The sequence below is a fragment of the Sceloporus occidentalis genome, unplaced genomic scaffold, assembly GCF_023333645.1.
Source record: "Sceloporus occidentalis isolate IW3139 unplaced genomic scaffold, rSceOcc1.0.p SCAF_14, whole genome shotgun sequence".
NCBI lineage: Eukaryota > Metazoa > Chordata > Lepidosauria > Squamata > Phrynosomatidae > Sceloporus > Sceloporus occidentalis.
Genome location: NW_028316994.1, coordinates 5,757,037 through 5,772,902, shown reverse-complemented (window position 1 = coordinate 5,772,902; position 15,866 = coordinate 5,757,037). Strand labels below are relative to the sequence as shown.

Genomic DNA, 15,866 nt, shown 5'->3' with positions numbered 1-15,866 from the left:
AAACATGTGAGCAAAGGCAGAAATGTCCCCTTCCCCATCATCTTGCAAGTAGATGGCTGGGGAGGGGAAAAAAACATTAAAGGATATGTATAAGTATCTGCGCCAAAGAGAAAGGGACCATCAGAAAACTGTCAGTGCCTACAAGGCAAGGGGGGTTGGACTGGATGGCTTTTGTGGTCTCTTCCAACTCTATGGTTGTATGATTCTAAAAACTAACATGGGAATCATGTACACAATAATTGTTGCATGCTTTCTGTTTTTGAGCATTCAGTTATCTGTAGCATGCAGCCCCTGATCCTGGAGGTATTTTATAGGCTGTTATGAACCCTTTATCCTCCTCCACTTATTTATCTAATCCTCCTTTAAAACCATCTAAGTTGGTGGCCAACAAGTATATCTTACATTTGGGTTCTAATATTAAGAGATAGAGAGAAACAAAAGTTGTCCCTATTGACGTATTCCACACTACACACAGTTTTGCACATCTCTGTCAACTCCCACTCCGTTCAGCTACTCGCCTTCTTTTATCCTAAGCTAAGTAGCCCTAATTATTTTAGCATTTCCCACATACTCCCTTCATACTCTTTCATTCTGTGTGAATTCATATTGGTTGCAAGGTAGTTGTTAACAAAGATTGGTAGTGGATTGGTAGTGTCAGTCTAATTTTTAAATTCTAAAGTTGTAGTTTGTTGTGGCACCAGGGAAGGCTAAATATCTCACAAAACTGCAAAACACTGAGCCATGTCAGTTAAAGTACTGTCAAACTGCATTAATTCTGCAGTGTAAATGCAGCCTTCGGTCTCCTAAGCTTCAGTTGATGTTTAAAATACTTAACAATGACTAGCCCATGTTCATTCACCAGATCATCGTGTTCCTTTGACAAACCAATTGGGTAGTGGGGATTTTTACTTTTTAGTAAAGTTTTTAAAAACCAGTAGTTGCTGCTGCTGTGTTCCTTTAAGTCGTTGCAAATTATGGCAACCCTAAGGCAAACCTATCACGGGGTTTTCTTGGCAAGATTTGTCCAGAGACAGTTACTGGCCAATAAAAGGACCTCTATTCTTATCCCATGACTCCTAGGCTGAATGGAGTCTTTGGTGAGGAACTTTGTCAAAGCTTTTTGAATCTACCGACATCGTTGTGCCAGGATGCTGTAGCACTGTATTTGGCTGTGATTTCCTGATTCTCCTATTTCATTTCAGGTGCTCACAAGAAGTAGAGATTCGGGTAGAAATATATACTCATGAAATAAACCAAGGTACTTATTGTATTAAAATGACAAGAACACATCTACTTGATAATAAGTAAATTGGGCCATGAGTTACTTTGAATTACAATGTCTGTAATTCAAAGATCTAGCCATGTTAGTCTGGAAAATCAGTATGCAAAGGGATCTTGTAGCACCTTTGAGACTAACAGAAAGAGAGAAGTGGGCAGCATGAGCTTTTGTAGGCTTGAGCCTACTTCCCTGTGCATCTCAGCAAGGAGGCTTAAGTCTACAAAAGCTAACGCTACCAACCTCTCTCTTTCACATTAGTCTCAAAGGTGCTACATGATCCCTTTGCATAATGTCTCTAATTTTAAAAATACAAATTCTGTCATTTAGAAGTCTCACTATGCCCTTTCTCTCTTCATGCTACTCTCCTAATTGACTTTTCTAATTGCCATTCATTGATTTTAACTGCTTTGAAGTGTTTTTCACCAGTGCACTAAAAGCCCAAGGGCATTAAACAGAGTTTGGAAAAATTACAGATTCGGACTATACCTTCCAGAATGTCCCAGGCAGTGGGAGATTCTGGGTGTTGTAGCCTCTCTGTCCCCCAAAACAATTCTTTTCTGAACTCAGCACTCACATTTAATTATCAAAACCTTCCTCTTCTGTCAAGCCTTCCCCCCTGGAAAATGAAGTCGTGTACTCTGATCCCATTGACTCTCTACCTCATCCTATTGATTGATTGAATGGTTGTTTTTAGATTGTATGTTGTATTTAGTGCTCTTGGTTTTATCTATTTTATGATGTTTTTGTAATTGGTTTTAAACTCTATGTAAACCGCTTTGATCTTTTTGGAAAAGCAGTATATAAATAAAATTTATTATTATTATTTATTATAAATGTGTTAATTAACCCCCAGCATGCTAACACCACCAGTAAGTTGACCCAGTTTAAAAAGGTTACCGAGTATGTGGAACACTAGAATGCTAATCTTTTCTCACATATCTAACATAGAAGGCTTCGTGGGACGATATAATTGGTACATCTGAAACTTGCCATTCAAGTCCTTTCATTTGCTGCCTCCTTGCCTAGCATTAGCCATTCTGGAGAAGTTACTTTTTCGGATTACTGGAATCCCAGATAGCATAGCCTTTGCAATTGTCACTTTTCCTAAGGGGAAACCTGTTATTTCAACTTAGCGTAGCTTACAATGGGGGAGGTGATGATGGTTAGGCAGGAAAAATTACTCTCCTTCCATCACTGTCCTATTCCAGATTGGGCGTGTGCCCAACTACTTTTTAAAAAATTATTAAGAAGCATCTTTTCAGTTTGGACATCTTGTGTGTGGGCGAGAGGAAGTAAAAAAAGGGAATGAGAAACAATGTCATGGTTGTGTACTAATACCTTGAAAAGATTTTTAAAATTCAGTTTACAAAAAGAAATAATGTCATGGAAAGAGAAAAGAGATCCCCACCAAATATTATAGCCTTACTTTAATTGTTGAGGAAATTAGCTTTTGCAAGAGGCTAGGTAACGTTTAGGGATCATTTGCATCTGTGTAAACCAGTAATAACTGAGGAAGACCCCATGTCATCTTTCACCACTGGCCATGTTGGCTAAGTGTATATATCCACACTGCAAAAATAATGCAGTTTGACACCACTTTAACTGCCATGATGCTATGCTATAGAGTCATGGGATGTGTAGTTTGGTGAGACACCAAAATTCTTTGACAAGCCAGGCAGAATACTTCACCAAACTACAAACCCCAGGATTCCACAGGATGCAACCATGACAAAGTGGTGTCAAACTTGCTTTATTTCTGTAGTGTGGCAGGTCTGCAAGCCTCATGGGAACTGTGAACCAGGAACATTTGGAAGCCACACATACCTTCGTCTTAACCTATTCAAAACAGGGTTTGAGCTGAAAAGTCTGACAGTCTCAGGATGAGATTGTGACATGTTGTGGGGATTTATGATCATGAGCAAGTTGTGTATCTTTCCCTGCCAAATAAATAAATATATAAAAGTACTCTACTGCTTTCAAAACCGACTGTGTATTGGATGTGAATGGAAGGAGTTTCTCTCCCTGATGCTCATCTTTTATTTTTCCAATTCTTGAGAACTGAAAGATGAGCATCAGAGAAAGAAGCTCTACCTGTCAAAATTTACTAAAGATTGGTTATGGTTGGTTGCAAACAGGTAAAAAAAAGCTTAGCTAAGAGGCACAGTTTCAAGGCAATCTTCATTGGCACTTGCTTTTGATAGTAACGTATGAATCAGTTCTTACTTGGGTTGCTCAGTGTCCCTTTCTATAAAGGATGCTCCTTATTTTAGCATCAGATAGTTGTCTCTTACAGGGCTGGCAGGTGTCACTTATTATAAGGGTTGTCTCCTATCCGAGGGCTGGAAAGCATTTCCTTTTAATAGCTCAAGAATAAACAATATGCTAAAAAAACAACACCTGTATTTGGGTGTGGACTGTTCATAGAGACAGAAATTGTGTGCATCTTGCAAATTATGAACGTGGACAATATGTTAATTTTACAGAAAAACTCATGGCTAAGCTAACTGAAACAGTATTTTTATTAGGTATTTAAGGTAGATCACAAACTTGTGAATATATACCTCCTGATTATTAATCCTGCATGTCATGAATTTGCTGTTTTGTATTTGTTGCTGTTTTAAAAACTGGCCACACTAGTTCTTAATTCTACTCTTAATTCTTGATGAAAAGTTAGAGGTTTTTCACCCTAGAGATGCAAGGCTGGAACAACCTTATAAACACAAGAACTTGCCTTCTATTAAGCCAGAAGACTGGTCCAGGTGTTGTTTATTCTGACTGGGAGCAGCTTGCCAGAGAGTCATCTAGGGCAGTGGTTTCAAAACTTGGGTCCTCCAGATGTTTTGTATTTCAGCTCCCAAAATTCCTAACTATTGGCCAAGCTGGCTGGGACTTCTGGGAGCTGAATTCCAAAGCATCTGGAGGACCAAAGTTTGCAAACACTGATCTAGGGCCTTTCTAGCCTTAATACATAAGATCATTTTTATTGCTGATGATGTTGTTGGAGAGATTGGACCTAGACATCCTAGATGTAAGGGTGTCACTAGGGGGGTGCAGGGGATTCAGGCTGCACCATGTGACACCCAAAGGAGGGGTGACACCACTGCTCCCCAAACGTCTGCCTTTTGGCAGAAATGGGCTATGGGGTTTGCCTGCATTCCTTTAAAACAGTGAAGGGATGGTGCAACTGGAGCAAGACTCAGTGAGAGGAGAAGGCAGAAGTCACAGGTTTGTTTGTTTTTTAAAACAATTAAAACATTAATTTTTTTAAATTTGAAAAAATAAAAAGTTAATTTAAAAATATTAAAAATAACTTTTAAATTATTTTAAAATTTTCTTTAAAAACATCAAATCTTTCCAAAATTTCACTTAAATGAAACTATGTACATGTAAATACATTTAGGCTGTGCATACGATTCTGTAATTTAAAGCTATCACTTTTAATGTTGCTAGTTGTTTTATGTCACAGCCACTACCATTACATTCAGTGATGTATGAGAATAATTTTATGAATAACATTACTACCAAAACATTACTAAGCATTCTGTATGGTGTGGTATGGGAGGAGGGGGTGACACATGAGTTATTGCACCGGGTGCTGCCAGCCCTAGTAATGCCACTGCCTAGATTCAGAGTATGTCCTCCACCACTGAACTATAGTTCTTCAAATATGTATTTATATAAAGAACTGTGACCAGTTCAATCCCTGAAGTTCAGGCCATGCATTTCTCATTTGTTTTCCAGTTGACACTGATTTAAGGTGCACAGGGTTTTCTTGGCAAGATTTAGTCAGAGAAGGTTTGCCATCGCTTTCATCTAAGTGCATCATCACACGATGATATATATCACAAACAAAATGTTAAAACAGTGCTGTTTGAGTAGACGGAAACATACCGTTTTAAGATCGAGCGATATCACACACTTGCAAAAGTACTGAAATAAAAGCAGTGCAATTACCGCACAACTAACTGTACTGCCGCCCAATCTCTTCCATATTATTTTGCACATGCACACACACGTTAAATCACTTTCTCATTTCGTGAGGGAAACAATGGAAAAACAATGGCAAAACACACCCACCGGCATTGTGCAGTGATCGCAACATCACTATTGTGGCAGACTGAATTATCGCACACTTGAAAAATAGTTGATGGGAAGCGGCACTGCAGCAATTCATGGTTTCATGCCGTGAATGAAATGTAGTGTTTTGATAACATGTCACGCTATTGAATATGCCTATGACATGCCTGTGCTGTTATGTGATAGAAACAAAGCAATAATGAAATTGGCACAGGTTGTTCATGCTATACTACATGGTGTGATAAAGTCCTAAGGCTGAGAGACTATGGAGTTTAGCGTACTGGCCCTGAAATGGGCCCAGTGCGTTCTGAATGTGCGCGCTTGGGTGCGCACGAAACGGGATGGGGCCAAGAACCCCATTTTACTGCACAGTGGAACGCCGCCTTTGCCACCGGGCGTTCCAGTTGCGTCCCTGTTCCGTCCCAGAGGGCGCCATTTCTGAGAACGCTTAGAAACAGTTCTCAGAAATGGTGCCCTCTGGGACAGAACGGGAACGCAACTGGAACGCCCGGCAGCAAAGGTAGCGTACCACTGTGCAGTAAAATGGGGTTCTTGGCCCCATCCTGCTCCGTGCGCACCCGCACACACAAACACATTTAGAACGCACTGGGCCCGTTTCAGGGCCAGTACAATAAACTCCTATGACTTGCCCAAGGTCACCCAGTGGTTTATATGGTTCAGACAGAATTCAAACTGTGGCCTCCCAGAGTCCTAGGCTGCATCTGCACTGCAGAAATAATACAATTTGATACTTCTTTAACTGTTATGGCTCAATGCTATAGAGTTCTGGGACCTGTAGTTTTGTGAGACGTTTAACCTCAGTCAGAGAGCTCTGGAGACACAACAAACTACAAATCCCAGGATCCCATAGCATTGAACCATGGCAGTTAAAGTGGTGTCAAACTGCATTATTTCTGCAGTGCAGATACAGGCTTAGTCCAACACACAACCACTACGCTCTTGTTTCAATCATAAGTCTGTCTAATTAGTTGGCAAGGTGCATTTTATTTATTTTCCCTCCAGTCCATTATTGCTTTCTTATGGGACAGAAGCCAGAAAAAAAGGTCTCTGTTCTGTAGAGGATACAGTGTAAAATGTAGGCACTAAGGAGGCAATGAAATTCAGCAATGAGACACCTACACGGGGTTTGCACAACCATCGACTTAATTGAGATTGATTGCTTTAACAAGGGTGAATTGATTTACTTTGTTGAATAATCAGATTAATCAAACCTTGAATCTCAAGTTAATTAAATAATGGGTGTGTGCTCTCTAATCTGATTTTTTGAAATGCATCTCCTAGAATAATTGATTAAGTGCATATCGACCCGCTTAACCCAACCTCAGCTACCGAGAGAATTATGATTTTGTTTAGCAGCTGGCAATTAAATGTCAACACTCACAATTACAATAATCAAATACACACAGGGAGAGAATTAAATTCTTCCAAACAGCTCCCTAGATAGAGAGACTTTTCCTTAGAAATTCATCTAAGATCTTACAAAGGGAGTGTTAGTTTCCTAGTCACAGCACATTCGCAAAAAGTTTCTGGGTGCTTTAATGGCATAAGTTTCTAGCTTTTAAGTGCCACGGAGCTATGAAACCCAGAGGATGGTCTTCTTGGGCCAACTCTCACCATGATCTGACTCACAGAGTTGTCGTGAGGATAATGTAGAGAGGAGGAGAGCCACATGTACTATCTTGAGACCAGGTAGGGTATACATAAATACAGTGGGGCCCTTGGTATCTTCTGGGGTTTGTTTCCAGGACTCCCCATGGATACCAAAATCCATGGATGCTCCAGTCCCATTGGACACAATAGCACAATGAAATTGTGACCCTTATATAAAATGGCAAAATCAATTTGGAATTTATTTATTTATATATTTATTTATATGGAATTTATACTTTTTGAACATTTTCAAGTCATGGATGCTTGAATCCATGGATAAAAAAATCAGTGGATACAGAGGGCCAACTGTATAACTCATAAATAACCAAAAGTCAGCCATTGAGATGCCACCTTGGATGGAGAGAACCCAACCCCTCTGTCCAATGCTCTTTCGAAAGGAACTGTTTTGAGTTCACACTAACAGTCTGATTTTGAGGAAGTGGATAGATACAGATATTTCTATCCTGTTATGATGGAGTAGGCTTTTTATTGTGGTAGTTCCAAGGGTCACCCAGTGAAACTGATTTGGCAAATGAAATAGGCCAGACCAAAGAAAATATTTCTTCAGTGAATCAATTTATGTTACGGAATTTACTATCACAATATGTGGTGATGGCCAATGACTTCAGTCCAAACCTAAAAAGATCAAATGGCAAATAAGAGAGGGTCATGGGGAAAAGAGGAAAGGGTTAATTCGTTCTTTTCCCCTCTGCACAAAGGCATCAATGGGAGGGTACAGGGGGTGCCGACTGCACTGGATGACACCCCAAAATGGGGCGTACACCCAGAGGGACTGGCATGGCTACTGGGTGAGCAAGAGTCGTCTCCCTTTCCTGCTTGCCCCACAGCTGCACTGGACCCTAAATGGGCCCTCCAGAGGCAGCACACACACCCCAACTGCCACCACTGCTGGTGAGATGGTGCCTTTAGTGTCTGCCGTGGCTCAGCAGTGGTCTGTGTGGGCAGGTGTGGGGGGAGGTAGGGCAGGGCAGCTTGCCCCCCACCTGCACTAGGTGACACTAAGTGACGCCACTGCTTCTGTGCAAAGATCCTGAACTAGATTGGCAAACCTGGTAGCTGAGGGTGGAGTTTTAAAATACAGAAATGCAGCTGTTCATTTTTAGTGGGACATGGGACAAATTCATGAATAACTAGATCTGCCTATTCCCTTTGTTGCTTTTGTGTGCCTCCAAGCCATTTTTGACTTATGGCGACCCCTAAGGCAAACCTATCATGTGGTTTTCTTTGCAAGATTTGTTCAGAGGAGGTTTGCCATTGCCTTCTATGTGACTTGCCCAAGGTCACCTACTTGGTTTCATGGCCGGTCGGGAAATCGAACCCTGGTCTCCAGAGTCATGGTCCAATACTCAAACCACTGTGCCATAAGCCTATGCTATCTCTACAACGTTCATAACCAGCATACCTCTGAAGGTTGGCTATGGAAATCTGCATGATGCAGGCAGGGATGATTGTTACCTTCATGTCCTCATTGACTTCCTAAAACAATATTTCCCATCCTGGGTTTCCAAGATATGTGAAATCGAAGGCTTTCATGACCGGCATCCCTAGTTTTTTGTGGGTTTTTCTGTCTATGTGGCCATGTTCTAGAAGGAATAAACTGTTTTAGAACATGGCCACATAGCCTGAAAAACCCACAAAAAACTATTTCCAAGATATGTTGGACAACAGCTGTTGTCATAGAAGGGAGAAGCTACCTCAGATGTCTCTGGTCAGTCACTCAAAACCCTGAATTGGGAGATTGCTCTGCACTGATCCAAGACTGCTTTCATGTCCGTTTAGCATGTTTGAGGTTAGAAAATGGAAGGAATAGCATCTCAACCCCTAATAGCGAGGCAATTACTTGCCTCTGTTTGCTTTCTTTTGTAATGAATGGTTTACATTACTTGTTTCTGAGTGATAAGGAGGAACTCTGCTCTGAGACTGCCATGTCCTCCACTCGGCCTAACAAGCATAGGATTAAGATAATGAGCCAGAGAGTCCCTGACAGTAAATGAACCTTAGTGATCAATTCACTGGGAAGGCCTTAGGCAAGCAATTGTTCCTTACTTTCCACTCCCTTTCCATCTGTAATGCAGAGATAACATTATCCTTTCATATAGGTTTGTTGTAAATCAACTTCAGTTCTCATACCCCCTCACCTGTGAATACCAGGGCTTGATTCTCCATTCTCATGGCATTTTATTCCAATCCCATATTTTCAGCATTGTTGTCCTTGGGGTCATTCACACGTTGTTGTTTTTAGTGTAAATATGTAAATAATCTTATTCACACTGTGAACATAATCCAGAATAAACCCAGATTGAATCTCTGTTGTTCACAAGCATCCTGAATGCACCCAATTAAGTGGAGCGGGCAGCCCAAAACCCCACTTAATCAGGGTTAATTGATATCAGGCTTCCCTCCATTTAAAAAAAAGATCTGCATCATCGGTAGTGTAAATAATTTATGCGAATAGGCCCAAATACTGTAGACCTGGGATAAAATGCTGCATGCCTTCAACATGTTCCAAATGCATTCACTTCATCGACTCCATCTGTATTTGAATGTTTGCACATGTGAGCAACCGAACTTGCAGAAATGTGCATTGATGCAGTTCCATCATGTGAATAACACACTCATGAGCGAGATGATTCTCATTGTGGTGCTTTTTAAAAAAATTACGTCTCAATGACCCCTCACTCACACATTCCAGGTTTGTCATTTACACTATGGAAACACATCTCACATGTGCTGACACTTGAATAAAGATGGAGTCGATGATGCAAATGTGTTTGAACCACATTCAAGACATGCAGAGTTTTATCCCAGGTCTATTTGTATTGGTTATTCATACAACCAAGAATACAAATCTTGTAGAAAAACTTGGGGGGGGGGGGGGGATGACATCGATTTTGGATGCCAAGGAAAGACAGCAAATTGTTAGCTGCTGCTTTTGCTATTATTATTATTATTATTATTTGTCACCTTCTTCTCCTTTATCTGCACATTATCATCTGGTTTGGACCACTGGTTTTTCCACTGGCTTTGTGATGGTGGTGGGTGGCTTCACTGAGATCTTTGCTTAGCAAAGAACCACTCAACATGTGGGAGCTTGATAGGACCTTCCCATCTTGAGTACGGTGAATGGGGATTGGGGCCCTACTTTGTGTTCCAGCTCCCATTGCACTGTTAAATGGGAAGAGGTCCCTATGAGATTTTGTTCCCTGTGTGCCAAAATAGTTAGACAGGTCTATGATACATCTTGACTTAGGGTGTTGGTAACTGTCTTGGGCTGGCCCTATTCATGGCACATAGATTTATCCATGGTTGTTAGCCAGCATGGTATAGTAGTTTGAGTGTTGGACTAGAGTTCAAATCCCAGCTCAGGCATGTAAAACCCATCAGGTGATGTTGGGCAGGCCACTCTCTCTCAGTCTCAGAGGATGGCAATGGCAACCATCCTCTGACCAAATCTTGCCAAGAAAACCCCATGTTAAGTTCACTGCCTTACGGTTGCCATAAGTCAGAAATGACTTGAAGGCACACAACAGCAACAACATTAGCCATAGTGTTTATACGATCTATGTTCAGAGGCTGTATGCCATTAAATAATCATCTGCTGAGAACAACTACTTTCCTATTCATTTTGTGGGATTCCCACCAAAATCTGGCTGGCTGTGATAGGAATGTGTATGTTAGACAAGATGGCCCTTTGAGCTGATTTAGCATTTGCCTTCTTGCATTCTTAATCTTAACCTTCTTCCTGTTCTCCTTTCCCTGCTGTTCTTTCAGTCTTTTTCTACCCAACTCCTCTGACTTTTCCCTCCATCTTCACAACCCATCCGCTCTTTTCTTTTCCTCTCCCTCTTTCCCCTCTTAATTCCTTCAGGGTTCCTTCATGCTTTACAAGAGTAATGTGGCACATCTGTGAGGGAATTAATTTGTAACATATGGATTGGACATAGCCATTTTATTGTAAGCTGCCCTTGTAATTTCCATCTGTTGAACCGTGCCATAAAAGTCTGTAAAACAATACTTGTGCAACATGGTATGATCCTTACGTTACATGTACGCAAAAAATAAATTGCTGCAGGTTCATACAGTGGGTGGAAGCCCTCGGCCTTTACTTTCAGCAGAGTTGACTCATTCCCATTAGTGCATGGGATAGGCATGAGCTGCCACATCAGGCACCAGAAAAATTAATAAATAGCGAAGTGTTCAAAGATGTTTTATTCTATTTTTTTCCCCTTCCAGTGATGGGGAGAGGCACTTGTGGGATTTTCTGTCTGATGTGCCAAAATAACTTAGCTGGTTTTGGTTACTGTGCCCATTGATGGAGAGGAGGTGGTGGGGAGATGATACTTTGCAGCAGAATGGAAAATATCTCAGGCTAGTCCTGCTTGCCAATTTTCTTGTTCCCCAGAATGGGGGAGAACAGACTTAGCCCCCCTGTTCAAAATTATCTGGAAAAAAGGGGAGCATCAAGATTACTATGTCAAGGGCCAGAATGGTGCATTGGTTTGAACATTGGACTAGGACTCCTGAAACCAGAATTCAAGTCCCAGATCAGCCATAGAAACCCACTGGGTGACCTTGGACAAGTCACACTCTCTCAGCCTCCGAGGATGGTCCATAGCAAAACTCCTGTGAAGAAACTTGTTAAGAAAAACCCTATGATATGTTTGCTTTAGGGTCTGCAGACAGCATGGTTCAAATCCTGGCTTGGCCATAGAAACTCATTGGGTGACTTTGGGCACGTCACACTCTCTCAGCCAGAGGACGGCAATGGCAAATCCCCTCAGAAGAAACCTGCCAAGAAAACCCCCATGATATGTTAGCCTTAGGGTCGCCATATGTTGGAAATGACTTGAAGACACACAAGAACAATTACTATGTCATACCTTCCATCTATGTTCTAATGTGGAAGGAACAATTCCAATCAATCCTTTGCTTTCCCACTTTTTCAGTGGCTTTCAAACTGTCTGGGTTTTTCTCTCATCCTCCCATTTCCCTACTTTCTGCTCAGCTTGCTTCAGCTGGTGCTAACTGAATTCAAAGCTCCGCTCTGGGCCCCACGACAAACTCCAACTCCCAGAATTCCATAGCCTGCAGCCAAGACATTTAAAGCGGTGCCAATCCGGGTTATTTTTCTAGTGTGGATGGAGCTCTGATTTGGCATGGACTGTCTCAATTAATTCTCAGTCAATCCCACTTTTTCAGCTGCTTTAAAAATGTCCCAGTTTCTTTCTCCTCCTCTTTCCACTTGCCTGGTTTGTCCTCAGCTTACTCCCACTGCTGCAAATGGTAGCTTGCACTCTGTTAACTCAGTGGTTTGAGAGGCAGGGGAAGACTCTTGCCCTTCCCTGTAGACTCAGGCAAAAGCAAACTGCTGCAGCCTCTCCCAGCTTATGTGTCCTTCGTCATTCATAACTTTTGGTAACTTGGTTGCAAGTGTCCTGCTTTTCATCTATAAAATGCTGAAGGATCTGCATGTCCACATACAGTGGGCCTTTGGTATTTGCTGGGATTTGGCTCCAGGATTCCCCCCCCCCCCCCCCCGTAGGGATACTAAAATCTGTGGATGCTCATGTCCCATTAAATACAGCGTCATTGTAAAATGGTATCCCTTATACAAATATGGAGAAAAGAAATCAAGATTTGCTTTTGGGAATTAGTTTTTAAAAAAATATATTTTCAAGCCCTGGATAACTTGAATCCATATAGAGGGCCGCCTGTCCAAAATGTTCCTAGGAGTTGCATCTGCACTGTAGACACAATGCAGTCTTAGGGTTTTTTGGACTATGTGGTCATGTTCTAGAAGGGTTCGCTGTCGTTAGAGAATGCTGGCATGGAAGAGAGTTGGATACACACACACACACACACACAGTGTATATACAGATGCTGGTGAAATGTCAGAAATAGCCCTCAAAACCCAACAAAAATTATGGATGCCAGCCATGAAAGCCTTTGACTTCACAATGCAGTCTGCCCCCAGTGCTGGACCTCCATCCTATGGAATCCTGGGATTTGTAGTTTCACAAGCTCTTCACCCTTCTCTGCCTGGTGCCTCCCCAAACTATAAACCTCAGGATTTCTGTAAGAGGGAGCCAGGGCAGTTAAAGTGGGATCAAACTGCATTATTGCCACAGTGTAGATGCCCCCTAAGACAGCATGGGACACACATGGGAAGCAACCTCTATTCTGTGCCTTGTTTTCCTCCTCACTGATCTGTTTCTTCACCTTTAATCCATCCTCTGCCCCCCTTCTGAAATCTCTTTCTCCCTCTCCCCTCCTCTTTTCCCTCCCTGTCTCATTCTATCCATCCCACCGATCTCTCCCTTTCCATCTGGAACTGATTACTTTCCCTGGGAAAGAAACTTTCAGGAAATTCCAGCCCAGGGCTGGGTTGGCCAATGGGCTGTGTGTGTGTGTGTGTGTGTGTGTGTGTGTGTGTGTGTGTGAATCAGAGAACAACTCCCCCCATTTCCCCATTAAATCTCTTTCCCTGCCTCCTTTCCCCCTCTAAATCCCAGACCCTCACCTATTTCCCCCAACATCCCACCTTTGAATCAAGCAAAAACATATAGTTAGCTTTGTAACTCTTTCCCAACTGTTTTTTTGGTTTTTTGGCTTGCGCTCTCTTTAGAAGAAATACGGGCGGGGAGGAGGCGTGGCTAAGGGCACGCCCCGCCCATTTAACCCTCAGCTTGCCAGAGAGGTGGAGAAGGCATTGTTGGTGGAAAGTGGGACTAGTCATCATTCGTTTGCTGTTGCGATGGAAAGAGGTAGGGGAGAATTTGGGTCTGGGGCTTCTATTTTTTGGAGGGGGATGGAGGGACAGCAGATCTGGAGGCAGAACTCCTGGGGGTTCTTTTGGAGAGGAGGCAGGTCACACTCTCTCAGCCTCAGGGGAAGGCAAGGACAAACCCTCTGCCAAGAAAAGCCCCTGATAAGGCACACAACAACAACAGCAACAAGAGGTGTAGGTAGGCCAGGTGGAGCAAGGGGGATGCAGGAGGTGGTGTAACCTAGTTGGCGGGGAACAGGGACCTTGGAGACAGTGTAACCTAGTGAGTAGGAAATAGGGACCTGGGGTAGAATAACCTAGTGGTTAAGAAACAGAGACGCCCTGGAGGCAGTATAACCTAGTGAGTAGGAAACAGGGACCTTGGAGGCAGTGTAACCTAGTTGGTGGGGAACAGGGACCTTGGAGGTAGTGTAACCTAGTTGGTGGGGAACAGGGACCTTGGACGTAGTGTAACCTAGTGAGTAGGAAACAGGGACCTTGGAGGCAGTGTAATCTAGTGAGTAGGAAACAGGGACCTTGGAGGTAGTGTAACCTAGTTGGTGGGGAACAGGGACCTTGGACGTAGTGTAACCTAGTGAGTAGGAAACAGGGACCTTGGAGGCAGTGTAATCTAGTGAGTAGGAAACAGGGACCTTGGAGGCAGTGTAACCTAGTTGGTGGGGAACAGGGACCTTGGACGTAGTGTAACCTAGTGAGTAGGAAACAGGGACCTTGGAGGCAGTGTAATCTAGTGAGTAGGAAACAGGGACCTTGGAGGCAGTGTAACCTAGTTGGTGGGGAACAGGGACCTTGGACGTAGTGTAACCTAGTGAGTAGGAAACAGGGACCTTGGAGGCAGTGTAATCTAGTGAGTAGGAAACAGGGACCTTGGAGGCAGTGTAACCTAGTTGGTGGGGAACAGGGACCTTGGACGTAGTGTAACCTAGTGAGTAGGAAACAGGGACCTTGGAGGCAGTGTAATCTAGTGAGTAGGAAACAGGGACCTTGGAGGTAGTGTAACCTAGTTGGTGGGGAACAGGGACCTTGGACGTAGTGTAACCTAGTGAGTAGGAAACAGGGACCTTGGAGGCAGTGTAATCTAGTGAGTAGGAAACAGGGACCTTGGAGGCAGTGTAACCTAGTTGGTGGGGAACAGGGACCTTGGACGTAGTGTAACCTAGTGAGTAGGAAACAGGGACCTTGGAGGCAGTGTAATCTAGTGAGTAGGAAACAGGGACCTTGGAGGCAGTGTAACCTAGTTGGTGGGGAACAGGGACCTTGGACGTAGTGTAACCTAGTGAGTAGGAAACAGGGACCTTGGAGGTAGTGTAACCTGTTGGTATGAAATAGAGGGACCCTGGAGGGAGTGTAACCTAGTGAGTAGGAAACGGGGATCCTGGAGGTAATGTAACCTGGTGGGTAAGAAAGAGAGGGCCCTTGGAGGTAGTGTAACCTAGTGGAGAAGAACCAGAGGGACCCTGGAGGGAGTATAACCTAGTGGGTAAGAAACTGCTCTCGTGCAGAACAGCTGGGCTAGTGGGCATCACAGAGAGGCTGATGGATTCAGTGGTAGAGAAATTTGGACTGTTGGGTTGGAGCCAAGTGGTTCTGGTTGTCTGCTAGAGGAGCAACGTGGAGTTTGTTAGAAGGGCAGTGTGGTCTAATGGTTGGAGCAGAAAGGCTAAATTCCTTTGCCAATGAACCCATCATCCCCAGCTAATAGGTTCAATGTTGGCCTCAAAGACACTTGGGTTTTTCTGAGAAGGCAGCACAGGTGAGATCTAGAGCTGGAGGTGAGTCTGTGGTCATGGGAAGGGAGCTGTGACATCTGCAGAGAAAGGGTGCAGCCTCAGGAATTCTTGGCTTCTGTTTTCTCTTTGTGAGGTGGGTTGGAAAAGGAAATGTGGATTAGAAGTCTCTTGGATGATCAACTGTGAGCAAACAGGATGAGCAGTTAAGGGAGGGGGGAGCAAATGTTGCAAGCATCTTGGAAAGTCAAATGATAGGTAGGCATTTACCTCTTAGGTAGGCATTTACGTCAATCTTTGGCAG

General features: G+C 43.1%; 1 protein-coding gene across 2 annotated transcripts in view; it reads left to right on the top strand.

Moving 5' to 3' along the window:
- Positions 1–1,229: 1,229 nt before the first annotated feature.
- The window catches only part of CDC42EP5 (CDC42 effector protein 5), a 36,680-nt gene continuing 22,043 nt past the window's right edge, over positions 1,230–15,866 (top strand). Inside the window, exon 1 of one of the 2 annotated variants that reach the window (XM_089480289.1) lies at positions 1,230–1,258. The gene's annotated coding sequence lies outside the window, so the exon portion shown is untranslated. Of the gene's footprint in view, positions 1,259–13,756; positions 13,813–15,866 lie in introns of those variants that run through there. The other variant, XM_089480288.1, reaches the window with a different exon arrangement.